The sequence below is a fragment of the Equus przewalskii genome, chromosome 9 (genome assembly GCF_037783145.1).
Source record: "Equus przewalskii isolate Varuska chromosome 9, EquPr2, whole genome shotgun sequence".
Lineage (NCBI taxonomy): Eukaryota > Metazoa > Chordata > Mammalia > Perissodactyla > Equidae > Equus > Equus przewalskii.
Genome location: NC_091839.1, coordinates 1,772,533 through 1,785,635, shown reverse-complemented (window position 1 = coordinate 1,785,635; position 13,103 = coordinate 1,772,533).

Below are 13,103 nucleotides of genomic sequence, written 5' to 3'. Positions count from 1 at the left end.
CACTGCCTCGAGCAGGTGCTTTCCCTCTCTGGCCTCAGCGGCGTGACCTGTCCTTTCCACGAGCCTTTCCAGCCCCTCATTCCACAACTCCTTAGCAGCGGCCAGGCTGGTCCCTCAGCCTCACAGCCGTGAAACGTGTGCCCCTGTCTCTCCCCTTTCCAACACAGCCGGCCCTGGCCTCTCAGCCCTGCACGCTGCTCATCTCCCCGCTCTTGGCAAAGTCCTGCTCGAGCCCCATCTCTGCCAGGACCTCTTTCTGGTGCCTCAGTCCACAGGACTTCCCTCTTCCCTGTCCTCGGCCCTGCCACGTGCCTCCGCTGCCGTCGACCACCATGTGTCCTCGTGGACATGCACCGCCCCCTACACGATGAGGGGCCACAGCCTCCACTTTTGATGCGTGTCTCTGTGCATTCTGTAGTGCCACACCAGCACAATAGCACCGTGGGGCTGCAACCTCAGGGAGGCTCTTACAAGTCCAAGAAGAGCATCCAGACAGACGAAGGAGCTCCAAGGTGGAGAGGCCAGAGCAAGGCTGGGCTTGAGTCTTGAGGAAGTGAGAGCTGCGGGTGCCCTGCTGGGTCCTCCACAGTTTGGCCTCGCTTCCGGAGTGCCTCACGGGGCCGTTCTTCCCCAGGTCGCCAGTGTCGCTGACCCTCTGCACCTCTGCCCAGACTTCTGCATCTCGGTTGCTTCGTGGCTGGCCCCTCACCCCCTGATCAGGCCAGGCAGTGAGGACCGAGTCTCAGTTCTTCTGTTCCCTCCCTCCCCACACACAAGTCCACCAACAAGGCCCACCAATTCCGACTACAAAGTATACATTAAATTTGTCCCTTCCTCTCCATCTCCATTGTGTGGCTGTCATCTCTCACCTGAGTCTCTGTAATGCCCTTCTCCTGGTCCCCCTGCTGCCACGCTTGGCTCTTATAATCAATTCTCAAGGGAGTGGACCCAGTGACTTTCTTTAAATGTGAGCCAGATCCAGTCCCTGTGCTGCTCAGAACCCTCAGGGGGTTCCCACAGCCGAGAGTAACCCCCTTCACAGCAGCAAGGCCCTGGTGACCCTCCAAACACGCCTGGGGCCTCTCTGCCTCGTGCCCTAAACCCCAAGCTCACAAACACTGCAGGTGCTCCTGTCTCAGGGCCTTGGCCCCACTATTCCTACTTCCCAGCCACTCCCTAGGGCTCCCACCTGCTCGCCCTTCAGACCTGGGAGCTGCCACCTCCTCCAGGGGCCTTTCCTGCCCCCAAGCCCTGCCCAGTTCCTCTCCGAGCCCGTCTTGCTCACTAGACCCGAAGTCCCATGAAGGCAGGGACAGACTTGTCTTCTTATTCTGTCCCCAGCATCTACACATAAAGCCTTTGACTGAACCAATCGACCAGTGGAACCCAAGCCTGGAGAAGCAGCCTCTGCCCACAAGACGGGCGGGCAGGAGGGCCAGCACGCAGGCCCCTGCCCCCGGCAGCATCCCCCCACCCCCGAGTGGCCCCCTCCACAGCAGGGCTGCACTCCTGCCGCAGGAGCCTCCAAAAGGAAGGGAGAACATTGGGTATTCAGCCCGCCCAGCAGCTGGAGGAAGATGGCTGAGGCGGAATGTGCGTTCTGGTCAGAGATGAATGGATACAACCCTCTCCAAAAGTCCCTCGTTTCCCCCAGGTTTGCCCCTTGCTCCCTCCCAGGACCTAATGAGCTGCAGACAGCCTTCACTTACCATTCAGGGCGGGGGGGGGGGGCACATCCTGAGTTGGGGACCCCTGGCCCTGGCGGCCAGCCTCGGGCAAGGGTGCGGCTGCACTGGCCCAGGCTTGCTCAGGCAGCCCGGGAGCAGCAGGAGGAGGAGGAGATGCACACGCACTGCTCTGGATTTCCGAGGTTTAGATGAACCAGGAGAAGAGGCGGCCCGAGAGCCGCCGTGGGCAAGCCGAGGAGCCCAGTCCTAACGTCCCAGCCAGTCTGTCCTGGAGTCACCGTTCTGACCAGGCAGGCCTGCCCTCCTTTCTTGCCCTGCCTCCAACGTTGACAGGAGCAACTAAGACTGAAACTCTGGCCCTCGAGAGAGCTCTTCCCATTCCAAGCCTCCACTCACTCGAATTCCTCTGGGTCTCCAGCCCACCAGGCCACAAAGAGGATGACGACGGGACAGAAAAGGCCAAGACCCCTCAAACAAGGAGACAGCGCCAAAGCCAATCTCCAGAGGACAAAGGGACCTGCGCTCAACCCCCAGAGAAGAAACTGACCTTTCTCATCTCCCAGTGAAGCACTTCCACACAAGGCTTTTCATCGCAGCCACACAGCCTTCTCCACGGTGTGATCCTGATTTTTGAAATGACGAAATGGCTCAGAAGTGGGTCCTAGGAAGGGGTTGAGCTGGGGTGTGAGACCAGGCTCGCCAGTCCCCACGCCTGCCCTCTTGCCTCCACGCCCAGGGACAAGCTCTCGATGACCACCTGGGTTGGGGTTCTGAAGAAAAGCTTCGTCTTCAGCTAAGGGGCTGGTCCATGGTTCCAAAAGGTGAAATGCCCCTAAATGGTTCTCTAGAATTCTCTCTGACAACACTAAAGGCACAGAAAGATACAGACATTCCCCACGGGCATGGAAATGAGATCCCCCCAAAGAACATACACCAGATAACCTTTCCAAGGCGGTTGTCAGTCCATTCTCCCCGAGACTTTCTCTGAGTAATATATACAACACTGATTTCTTAAAATCGAGGAGCTGTAGGAGGGAACCCTTTTTCCTGAGAAATTCTTGACTTGCCTGCCCTGCAAGCCTTTTCCATTCGCCCCATCAGCACTGAGACCCCCGGTCCCTGGCCCCGCACGCCCATTCCGTCCATTTGTTTATGTGGAGCTATGGCGCTCTCCTGATTGCACAGCACTGCAGCCTGCTGATGAGGTTTGCTGTTGACATTTCAACATTAGCTGGCTTTTGTCAATTGTGGCAGCCTAAGAAATTCTATCTTAAGGGCTGCTCTTTATTAAATTTGCAAGATACAAAACTGTGACTGACAAATAGCCTCCTTTCTCTTTGCAAATGCATAAATAATGGTCACCAACTCAAATAATTAAAATATGTTCTAAATTTAAGCAAAAACATAATCGCCAAAGAGTTTTACAAAGATGAGGATATCCTATACTTGGCTTAACAAAACATTTTCTCGATATTTTTCACGAGTTATAGGCACGCAGATCTCGGGGGTGAGAACGAGGAGAAGCGCCACGGGCGGGGGGGGGGGGGGAAGCCGAGGAAAGCACATTCACATGGGCCTCCTTGTTCTGTATTTTACCAAACTTTGTCACAGAATCTTCTGCGCAACTCTTTTATGTGCGATCGGTGACATAATTCCTGTTTTTTTTCACCAGCCATTATATATGATAAATAAAACAATGCTCTGAAAACACTGAGATCTCTCATCAATGTCACTGTGAAAAGAGCCCAGATAAATGAGTCCTGGAATCAAAGGCAGATGACATGGCTGACCATGTATCATCTTCTATGTATTGAACATAGTCTTTGTAAAGATAGAGCGGTAATAAAAAGTGGTATTGTGTGCTCTGAAAGGCTGTGTGGGTCTGTGCATGACTAATCTGTCTTTCTGCATTATTTTATTCAATCTTCTCTGACTTTATGCCTTTGACATTTTTGCTACACTCAGTAAATTTGAGTGAATAGGCAATTTTAAAGAATTTTTATAGGGCTTCAGAGAAGTCATATGCAGACTGTATCTTTGTTCAAATTTAACAGTTTAAATATTTCCTTTGTCTAGGGTGCAGAGTAATCTTTAGACAAAAAAAAAAGAAAGAAAGCTTTAACCTTAAGATTTTAACACGGTTTCCTGATAGTTCAATTATTTAAAAAAAAAAACAAAAACAAAAAGAAGAACAAGCTTATAATCGAGGAGCTGCTCAACTTTGTCCATTTTATCATTATTATAAACAGGAAACAGGCCTCTTGCTGAAGATTAAGGCATTCCTTCTTTCTCCAGAATACAAAGAAACACAAGTCACAATTTAAAGGAATTTTTTTGAATCTAGAATCAGAATGGCCTCATTTGAGATTACCCACTTTTTGTGACCCTGTATTGCAAGGGCAGTCATCTCTACGTAAATAATGACTTCACTGCATTAATTTACGGTGTCGCCTGTCATCAGTTCATTAACCAATCTGGAACATCAGTTTGGCTGAGCACTGCACCCCAGATAATCTACACCACCAAGCGGGATGCAACATGAAATAAAAAAGGATTTCCTTAGCTCCAGCGGGCAGAGGGTCTCACCTGAAGTCTATCAGACACCACCTTTCAAGAGACTCACTCCCTTCTACTTAGGCTTTGAAACCACTCAGAGGAAAACTAGGATTACTTGATAAAATTGTTTGGGCTAGCAGGTGCTAGCCTCATAGTTTTGGCTTATAAATACTTTTTAAAAGATTATTAAACTATTAAAAGGAAACCTAAACTTCAGATGACCCCATCCTGGTGGATTCGTATAGCCAATTACATTTTACAGTATCTATACTATCAAAAACATAACCCACATATTTCATTTTTATGAATCACTCCAGAAGCCCACATTCAACAGGGTGACAGGAAACATGTTTACCAGCTTTGAGGTGCTTTCAAGAAACTGGACTGCAGGATTCCCTTAAGTGGGACATTTCGGATCGCCTTACCCTACGTGCTCGCACGGTCCAGCGTTGCAGAGCACATGCTCGGGAGCAGAAGGACAGAGTTGGGTCAAAGGCAAGAGGCGGTTTTCCCCAAACACATACGGAGGGCTAAGCGCAGAGAGCTGTTAGCTCTGGCCTCTTGTGGGACCAAGCCAGCCCACACTCCTTGCTTCTGTACCTGACTGGAGGGCCCCCCTCCCCCCCACACACACAGGGGCTTAGGGCATGTGGGTGAGCCTCACACTCCTCTACGGGGAAGCAGGGGCAGTGGAGGCACACCAGCACGATGACAGCAGGGAGGGCTGTGCTGGGGACAGAGAAGAGTCCCTTCACATTCTCCTTCTCAGAAAGCAGGAGCCTGCAGGAAGGGGAAGAAGCTTCAGAAACACAGGAGCCTGGCCATGGTTCACAGACAACGAAATCACGGGGCACAAGCAACTCTGGCGTCCGCCCCCCACCATCGCACACTGCGTGGAAGACAGCTTATGTCTCACTGAGAACGCATGGTAATGAATACACAGGTCCAGTGTGAGGTCCCGAACACCCCTGTAATCATCTAGCCGAGAATGAGACCTGGATGCGTCATGTCTGGGTTTGTGACTTCTGCTTTGTAAATGGATCAACATTTCACATCTCCACGTAAGACTGAAACATGAGCCCCCTATCTTTTTTCAAAGCAGACACAAACAAATACTACTTTTTATCACTGCAAGGCACTTGATGTAAGTTCATTAAAATGAAAGATTTGAGAGAGCCCCAAAATGTAGGCTATGATTCATGTACAGATTCCTGATAACAGACGCGGTTTCCATTCTTTTCCTACCACATACAGGACTAGTCCCACTCCTGCAGAAAGAACGCGTTACCTTCCTCCTTATGAACCGTTTTCATAAAAAGGAATAAACAACAAACACATCCATGATTAGCTGCCCCAAGTCCCCATTGATTTATGTGACAAATGCTAAGGAGGGGTCTGGTTTCAGTTGTCTTTGCACATTTTTATTAAATTATAAAACTTAAAAATTAAACAACCCACTATTTCCAAAATAAATAGAAAATAAAAGGTCCTACCACTTACAAAGATCTTAAGCACTGCTATCAAGCAGGATGTGGAAGGGGCAGTTTTAGAGCCCTGTTCCTTCAAAGTGAAACAGTGGAGGAGAGGCCCTCTCGCCGGCCTGCTTTTCCAGCCCAGCCTGAGCTCTCTATGCTTGAGAGCACCTTATGATGCTGTAACTAACCTCAAACCTGGAGCAGCAGGGGGGCAACAAACCTCCGAATACAGCAATGTCATGCTTTACAGGCACTCTCTCAGCAACAGCATGAATGAGGGGGGAAATTGGTTGCCTAGGAAACCTTCTAGTCCTGGTAATTATTGCTGTAACTGACTGCACACCCCACCTATAACAGAAATGAATAATAATTTATAACCGCTGACTGGCAGCTTTCTGTCGGTGCCTCTGCTCGCCACTGCTATCTACCGGCGTGCAAAATTAGTTACATGCAAAACGTGGGGTTTGCCAGAGAGAAGAGCCACCAGCAAAAAGAATATTTAGAGAAATCTCCCATCTTTCTCCACCAGGTTCTGAATATAGGGCACGTAAATTGCTGCTCGATCAATAGAGCAAAAATGAAAAGTGCTTTGTGTTCGTGTACACAATGGGGGTTGAACAATCTAATGGAAGTTGGTCATCTCAATTAAAAGCAATTTCATATTGTGACATGAACTAGACAAAAAAAAGGTACTTAACAAGGTTAACAGAAGCTAAATAACAGCATATATCTTCATGACCCTAAACATACGACGCACAAGCTACTTAATAGTATAGAATTTGACACTAAGCAAAACTGCTATAAATAAAATCCGATCTGGTAGTTTTGATCAATTAAACTACATAATTAACAAAGACGGTCCATTTATCTTAGGTTGTCTAATTTGCAGTGCAGTGTTAAAGTGGTTCTACCGGAAGACTAGTTTGTTTAGAAATTAGAACATTCCTAGTGATTTACTGGATTTGATTTAAAAGACACAGCAGGAGTTGGCAAAATTCACATATCATGGGGTTAATGTGGGTTAGAATGTAGCTATTTGTAATACAAAAATATTGCATACCAAATACACACATCTGATTTCTTTTCATCCTAGTTCATCTTTTTGCAGCAGTCGTTACTTGCTAAAACGAACAACAAAACAGCTGCATTTGCCACTATTAGGACGCAGAAATCTGCCATTTTCAATCTCGAAAGCAAGAGAATGCTGCCTGGGTAATGAGTGAAGGCACTGGTTACTGAGAAGGCATCAAATCACTGATAGCTTCTCTGGCCCCAATCCAGTCCCTAAGGATGGGTATCACCACTGAAGCCAACTGGATCCAGTCTGCAGCTGCCACATATTCAGCCTCCACGACCCACTAGTTCTCTCCGGACAGTACACGGTGAAGTTGAGAGGGTCCTTTCAGTTCAAGAGTTCAGAAGAAAAAGGACAACCAGCCCCAAAAGCTGTTGAACCTGGGTGAAATATCACAGAGACGCGGGGTGTCAAGAGCAATAGTGAAACTCCGCTTTTCTGTGGTGCGGCCCATGCTCACCCCTCCGAATCCACAAATCCTTCAGGGTTCCTGAGATTCGCCGACGTGCGGGAATGTTCCCTGGTATATGTGATAGTAAACCTCACGGAATTTACCCTCCCAGGCCCTAATCAGTTGATTACATTGTAACATAAAAAGTAATTTTCCAAAAATATTTTGTAGTTTTCAAGTCAATAGATTTGTGTTTTGTGTTTTCTTCCCTTTAACCAATTCCAAGTATGGTTATTGACTACTTATCTCCTTGCTTTTCAGAAATCACCAAATTTCCGGAAAATTTTCCTAATTCCTCAGAGATTTTTGCATAGTTCTAACACTGACACAGACTTTGGGTCAGTCTCTTATGGAAGGGCCTGCTGGAGATCAGATCTCGAACATGCAACCACCACATCGACGACACACCCAGGCCTAAGGACGAAGATGCCGGAGCGCAGAGCGCTAGCGCCAGCCCCACAGAGGCCTTATGAGGCTTCACGTTTTAAAACGCATTTAAGTTTCAGGAAGTATTTACCAACTTTCCATTCCCGAAGAGGGTCTGAGTGTCCTTCCTCGGTGACAGCTCAGTTAGCTTCTAACCAGTGCCCCTTCAGGCATTTCCAGTAACCGCAGAAAATTAAACTCACACTTTTCACCTTTGTGACCACAGCTGGATCCAGCCTGTACACTGCTCTACGTCTCAGAATAGGAAAGCCTGCTCTAAAGCACAAAAACTGTGTTTTCACTATAATTTCCACCAGATTGAGCCATTCTCACCTGCAACAGGATTCCTCGCCGAGTCATCACTGATGTTCCACCCTTACCTTCCGTTTGGCTTCCAAGACCCCAAATGTACACCGGCAAAAGTCTTGAATCTCAAGAAAATTATTTTTAGCCTCCAAAAATACATGTGTATTGACTAATAGACTTAGGGCTCTTCTAACTTGAACACAGCATAAATAAAACCCTTGTGTAGGTTCGAATTTTATTAGCTATGTCCTCAGCGAGAATAGTGATAATTCCTTCCATCCTGTGATCCCCACAGACCCCTGTCCTACCCAGAGAGCTGCCCTGACGTGAAGCAGCTGCCAATTTCCTTACCTCAGAGAGGACGCACGACCCAAGGACTTGTGGTATTCTCCTTTGACCCGGACACTTGACCTGATGTCCCAAGTAAGATAACCCACTTGAAGGCAATGCATCCCCTTCTTTAGGACTTAGAACAGGACTTTACACAGAGACAATGCTCAAGAGTACTATCGACCATATACTCTGTGAGCTTCCCTGCTAGAAAATCTCTAGAAACGCTGGATAAAATATGACACATAGCTCCTCAAATACAGAACCTAGCTTGCATGAAGCTAACAGAAATCACCAGTGGCTAAAAAAAGGAAAAGAAAAAAGAAAAAGCAAAAACTATTAGCATCAGGTTAGAGCTGCCCTGGGAGCTAACCAAGAGGTTTATGCTTTAAAAGCTCAGGAATAGGAGGCAATTAGGAGTCAGTTACAACTAGGACTAGGCCCAGGAAGGGCTGACCCAGAGGGAAAACGCAGACCAGGAGAACATTTTCCACCACCAAAGGAAAACAGCAAGGCAACTTGCTTCTGTCTGCCTGGGCTCTAGGTGGGCAGTTGGAATGGTCCCCCCCGGGAATGTATAACCGTGAACTAGCCCTCACAGGCGTGGGGGCTGACGTTTACCCAGAAGCGCCAATGAACTTAACATGAAGACGTCCTGCCAAGGACTTCTGGTTCCAGCTTTGAAGGAGTAAACTGGTACAGAACTTGCCCTTCTGTCATAAACAACTGGAAAATTGCACAAAATATATGATACAAGTGTTCTTAGACACCAGAACCACACACTGTACAAGAGTGAGATCCTTGAATAAAAGGAGACAGGTGAGTCCCACACTCACCCTGGCCTTCTCTCTCGAGAATTCTTTTTGGACCACAGCATGAGAAGGAGTTCATGCGAAATAAGACCAGCCTTATAGTGGAGAAACCAACCGACGACAACTCAGTGCAGTGATCAGATAAACATCTGGATGGGGTGTGAAGAGAAAGGCACCTCGCCTCCATGATGTTCTCCCCAAAACTCATAATCCCAGCCTAGTCATAGGAAAACATTGGACAAACCCAAACTGAGGGACATCCTCTAAAATTACCTGGCCAATACTCTTCACAAGTGTCAAGGTCATGAAAAACGAGAAACTGAGAAATTGTCAGACAGTATGGGACCAAGGAAACGTAACCACCAAACACAATGTGGCATCTAGAATGGATCCCAGAAAAGAAAAGACATTAGTGGAAGAACTGGCAAAATTCAAATAAAGTCTGTAGTTCAGCTAACAGCACAGTGTTGTGCCAATTTCTTAGTTTTGACAAATCTACCTTGGTAGTGTGACATTAGGGAAAACTGAAATTAGGTGAGGGATGTATGAGAACTCTCTGAATTATCTTTGAAATTTTCTGTAAATCTAGATTTATTCCAAGGTTAAAAAATTCTAGCATCAAATAAAAAATTATTTAACATGAGTATAAGCAGCCAACTGTGATGCATAATCAGGAGGAAAATCAGTCAGTGGAAGTCTAGATATGATGCAGAAATGATACAAATGTCAGAATTAGCAGATAAGGCCTTTCAAACTATTCCAAACATGCTTAATGACTTAAAGGAGATCATTAACATAATGGAGAGAAAAATGAAAGACTTTCATAGAAAAAAAGGAACCGAATGAAAATTTTCGAGGCCAAAAAAGTACAGTATCTGAAACAAACAGAAATAATTACTGGATGTGATCAAGAACAAGTAACACATCACAGGAAAAACATCAGTGAATTTGAAGACATATCAACAAAAACTACCCAGAACGGAACAGAGAAAAAAAGCAGTGAATAAGAATGAACAGAGCCTCAGTGTCCTTACGGACAGTAAAAGCTGTATTATAGAGATGCAACTGGTGCTCCAAAGGAGCAGAGAGAGAAGGGGGGGGGGTCCAAGCAATATTTAAGATTTTTTATATTTAATATTTATATTTTTATATTTAAATATATTTATATTTAAAATATATAATTAAATATTTATATATTTATATTTAATATATATAATATGTATTAAATATATTATAAATATATTTATATTTAAAAACATTTAATGGTCGAAATATTTTCAAATTTGATGAAAACTCCAAATCCACAGATCTAAGATGCTCAACAAACCCCAACAAGACTAAACACAAAGAAAATCATACCTATGCTCATCATAATTAAATTGTCAGAGAAACAAGATACGTCACAGAGGAACAAACATAAGACAGCACCATAAAATGCAAAAGGTAACAGTAAACACCTTCAAAGTCCTAAAGGAGAAAACCTATCAACCTAGCATTCTACCCCCAGAAAAAATATTTTTCAAAAATGAAGGCAAAATAACACTTTTTCAGACAAAAATTGACAGAACTTGGTCCATCACACCTGCACTAAAAGAATGGCTAAAGGAAGTTGTACAGGCTGGAGGAAAGTAAACTTAGATGGAAACTTGAATGTACAGAAAGTAATGAGGAGCATCAGAAATGGTAAATTCTTGAGTAGACAGTAAAGATTTTATACATTAAAAAAATACTTTAAAAGATAATTGAAAGGAATGGTAAGTGAGGACCTTTGCTAGTATTTTCCCCAGAAAGCAAAGGTAAAATTAGATAAAACTATCAAAAACAACTATTTTGGGACTCTGGAAATTGATCAAAGACATAAAACAAATTGAGAAGTGTGTATTCAAGAAAACTATTGAATCTTGGGTAAGAACGATGGGAATACGTGGCATTTTAGCCACCTTCCTTCACCCCAACTCCTTCAGAGCAATAGCTCTAAGAGGGTGGGACAACTTGTGAAAACCAGAAGCATACATGCAGCAGGGAGCTGACTCGATCTGGAGCAATGTAGAAAATCCCAGCGCCCAGGGGCTCTGTCCAAACAACTGGGCAAGGCCCACATCACAGCTCACCGAGGCTGCAACACTAGCACCAGTCAGACCAGCAGACTGGATGGAAACTTCACAGGAAGTCTGGGGAGGGAGACGACCAGGGGCTCTGATAAGCTCACATTTTAGAAGGTGTGGGCATGTGAGATACCTACACACGTGCTGATGAGAGACCTCTAGCCACCGACACATTGCTGGGGCCTTCCACGCACACACACACACAGAGGAGACAAAAGAAAACTTGAATGAAGTAAAAACAAACCCTGCGGAAGACTCGTAAACAGCGTGAATTTTGAATGCGTTTTCCAAACGACACACAGGTGCACCGACAAATGACAGAAGCCTTACTGGCTCAAGATGTTTAACTATAACCTTTGACCAGTCACTGGCTGGCCACTGAGATATAATGACCCAAGGGAAGGGTGACCCATAAGAAGCTAGGTTTAAAAACAAAAACAGAATTTTTTAAAAAGCGGCGGGCCGGCCCAGTGTTGCAGTGCTTGGGTTTGCACGTTACGCTTCAGCAGCCTGGGGTTCACAAGCTCAGCTCCCGGGTGCGGACATGGCACCACGTGGCGAGCCATGCTGTGGCAGGCATCCCACATATAAAGCAGAGGAAGATGGGCACGAATGTTAGCTCAGGGCCAGTCTTCCTCAGCAAAAAGAGGAGGATTGGCAGATGTTGGCTCAGGGCTAATCTTCCTCAGAAGCAAAAGAAAAAAAAGTGGCAACCACCACAGGCAGGAGGGGATCAGAACCCAGTTATTACAATGTATTATTTGAAAAGTCCAGTTTTAACAGGAAAGTATGGCCCATATGTTTGAAAGAAAAGCAGTAAATAGAAACTACTTCAGAGGGGTCCCAAACGTTGAACTCAGTGAACTAAGACTTGAAAGTAGTCATTATAAACATGTTTAAAAAAACAAAGGGAAATCATGCTGAAACAAAGCATGGAAACAATGACTGATCGAACAGAGAACACCAGTAAAGAGACTGCAATTATAAAAGGGAACCAAATGGAAATTCTGAAGTTGAAAAGTATGATAACTAAAGTGAAAAATTCAACAGAGGGACTCAACAACAGATCTGAAAACTGGCTGAAGGAAGAATCAGTGAACTCAAAGATAAATCAACAGAAATTATACAATCTCAAGAACAGAAAGAAAAAAGAAGAAAAATGAAATACATATGAGACCTGTGGCATATAACCAATCATATCAACATGAGCGTAACAGGAGTCCCACAGGAGACAGTTCTTCAGACCGAATAATTTCTGCTGATTTATCTTTGAGTTCACTAATGCTTCACTTTAGTGTGCTTTTCAATTCCAGACTCAAATTCAGTAAATTGTGACGTTAAAATGCATATTGTAATCTCTAGAGCAATCACTGACAGATAAACAGTTAAAAAAAATTAAAGGAATTAAAAGGCTATACTAAAAAATATTTATTTAACACCAAGAAGGCAATCAAGGAGAAACAGAGGAACAAAAGAGACATCAGACATATAAAAAACAAACAGCCAAACGGCAGATGTAAATGAACCATAGCTACGACTACAAGAATTAATAAACACTTCGATCAAAAGGTTGGAATTCTCAAAAACAAGATTCAACCATAGCTATGTACAAGACACAAATGCTAAACCCAAAAATAAAAATAGATTGAAACTAAAAGCAACACCATGTAAATGCAATCAAATAGAGCTGGAGTGATCATGATACTATCAGATAAGACAGCCACAGACTTTAAGATAACAATGTTACTAGAGAAAAAGGGGGATTATTACATTTTGTAATACTAACAGTATCAATTATTCAGGAAGATACAACAATGACAAACATATATGCACCTAACAACAGGGCCAAAAAATACATGGAGCAAAACCTACCAAAAAT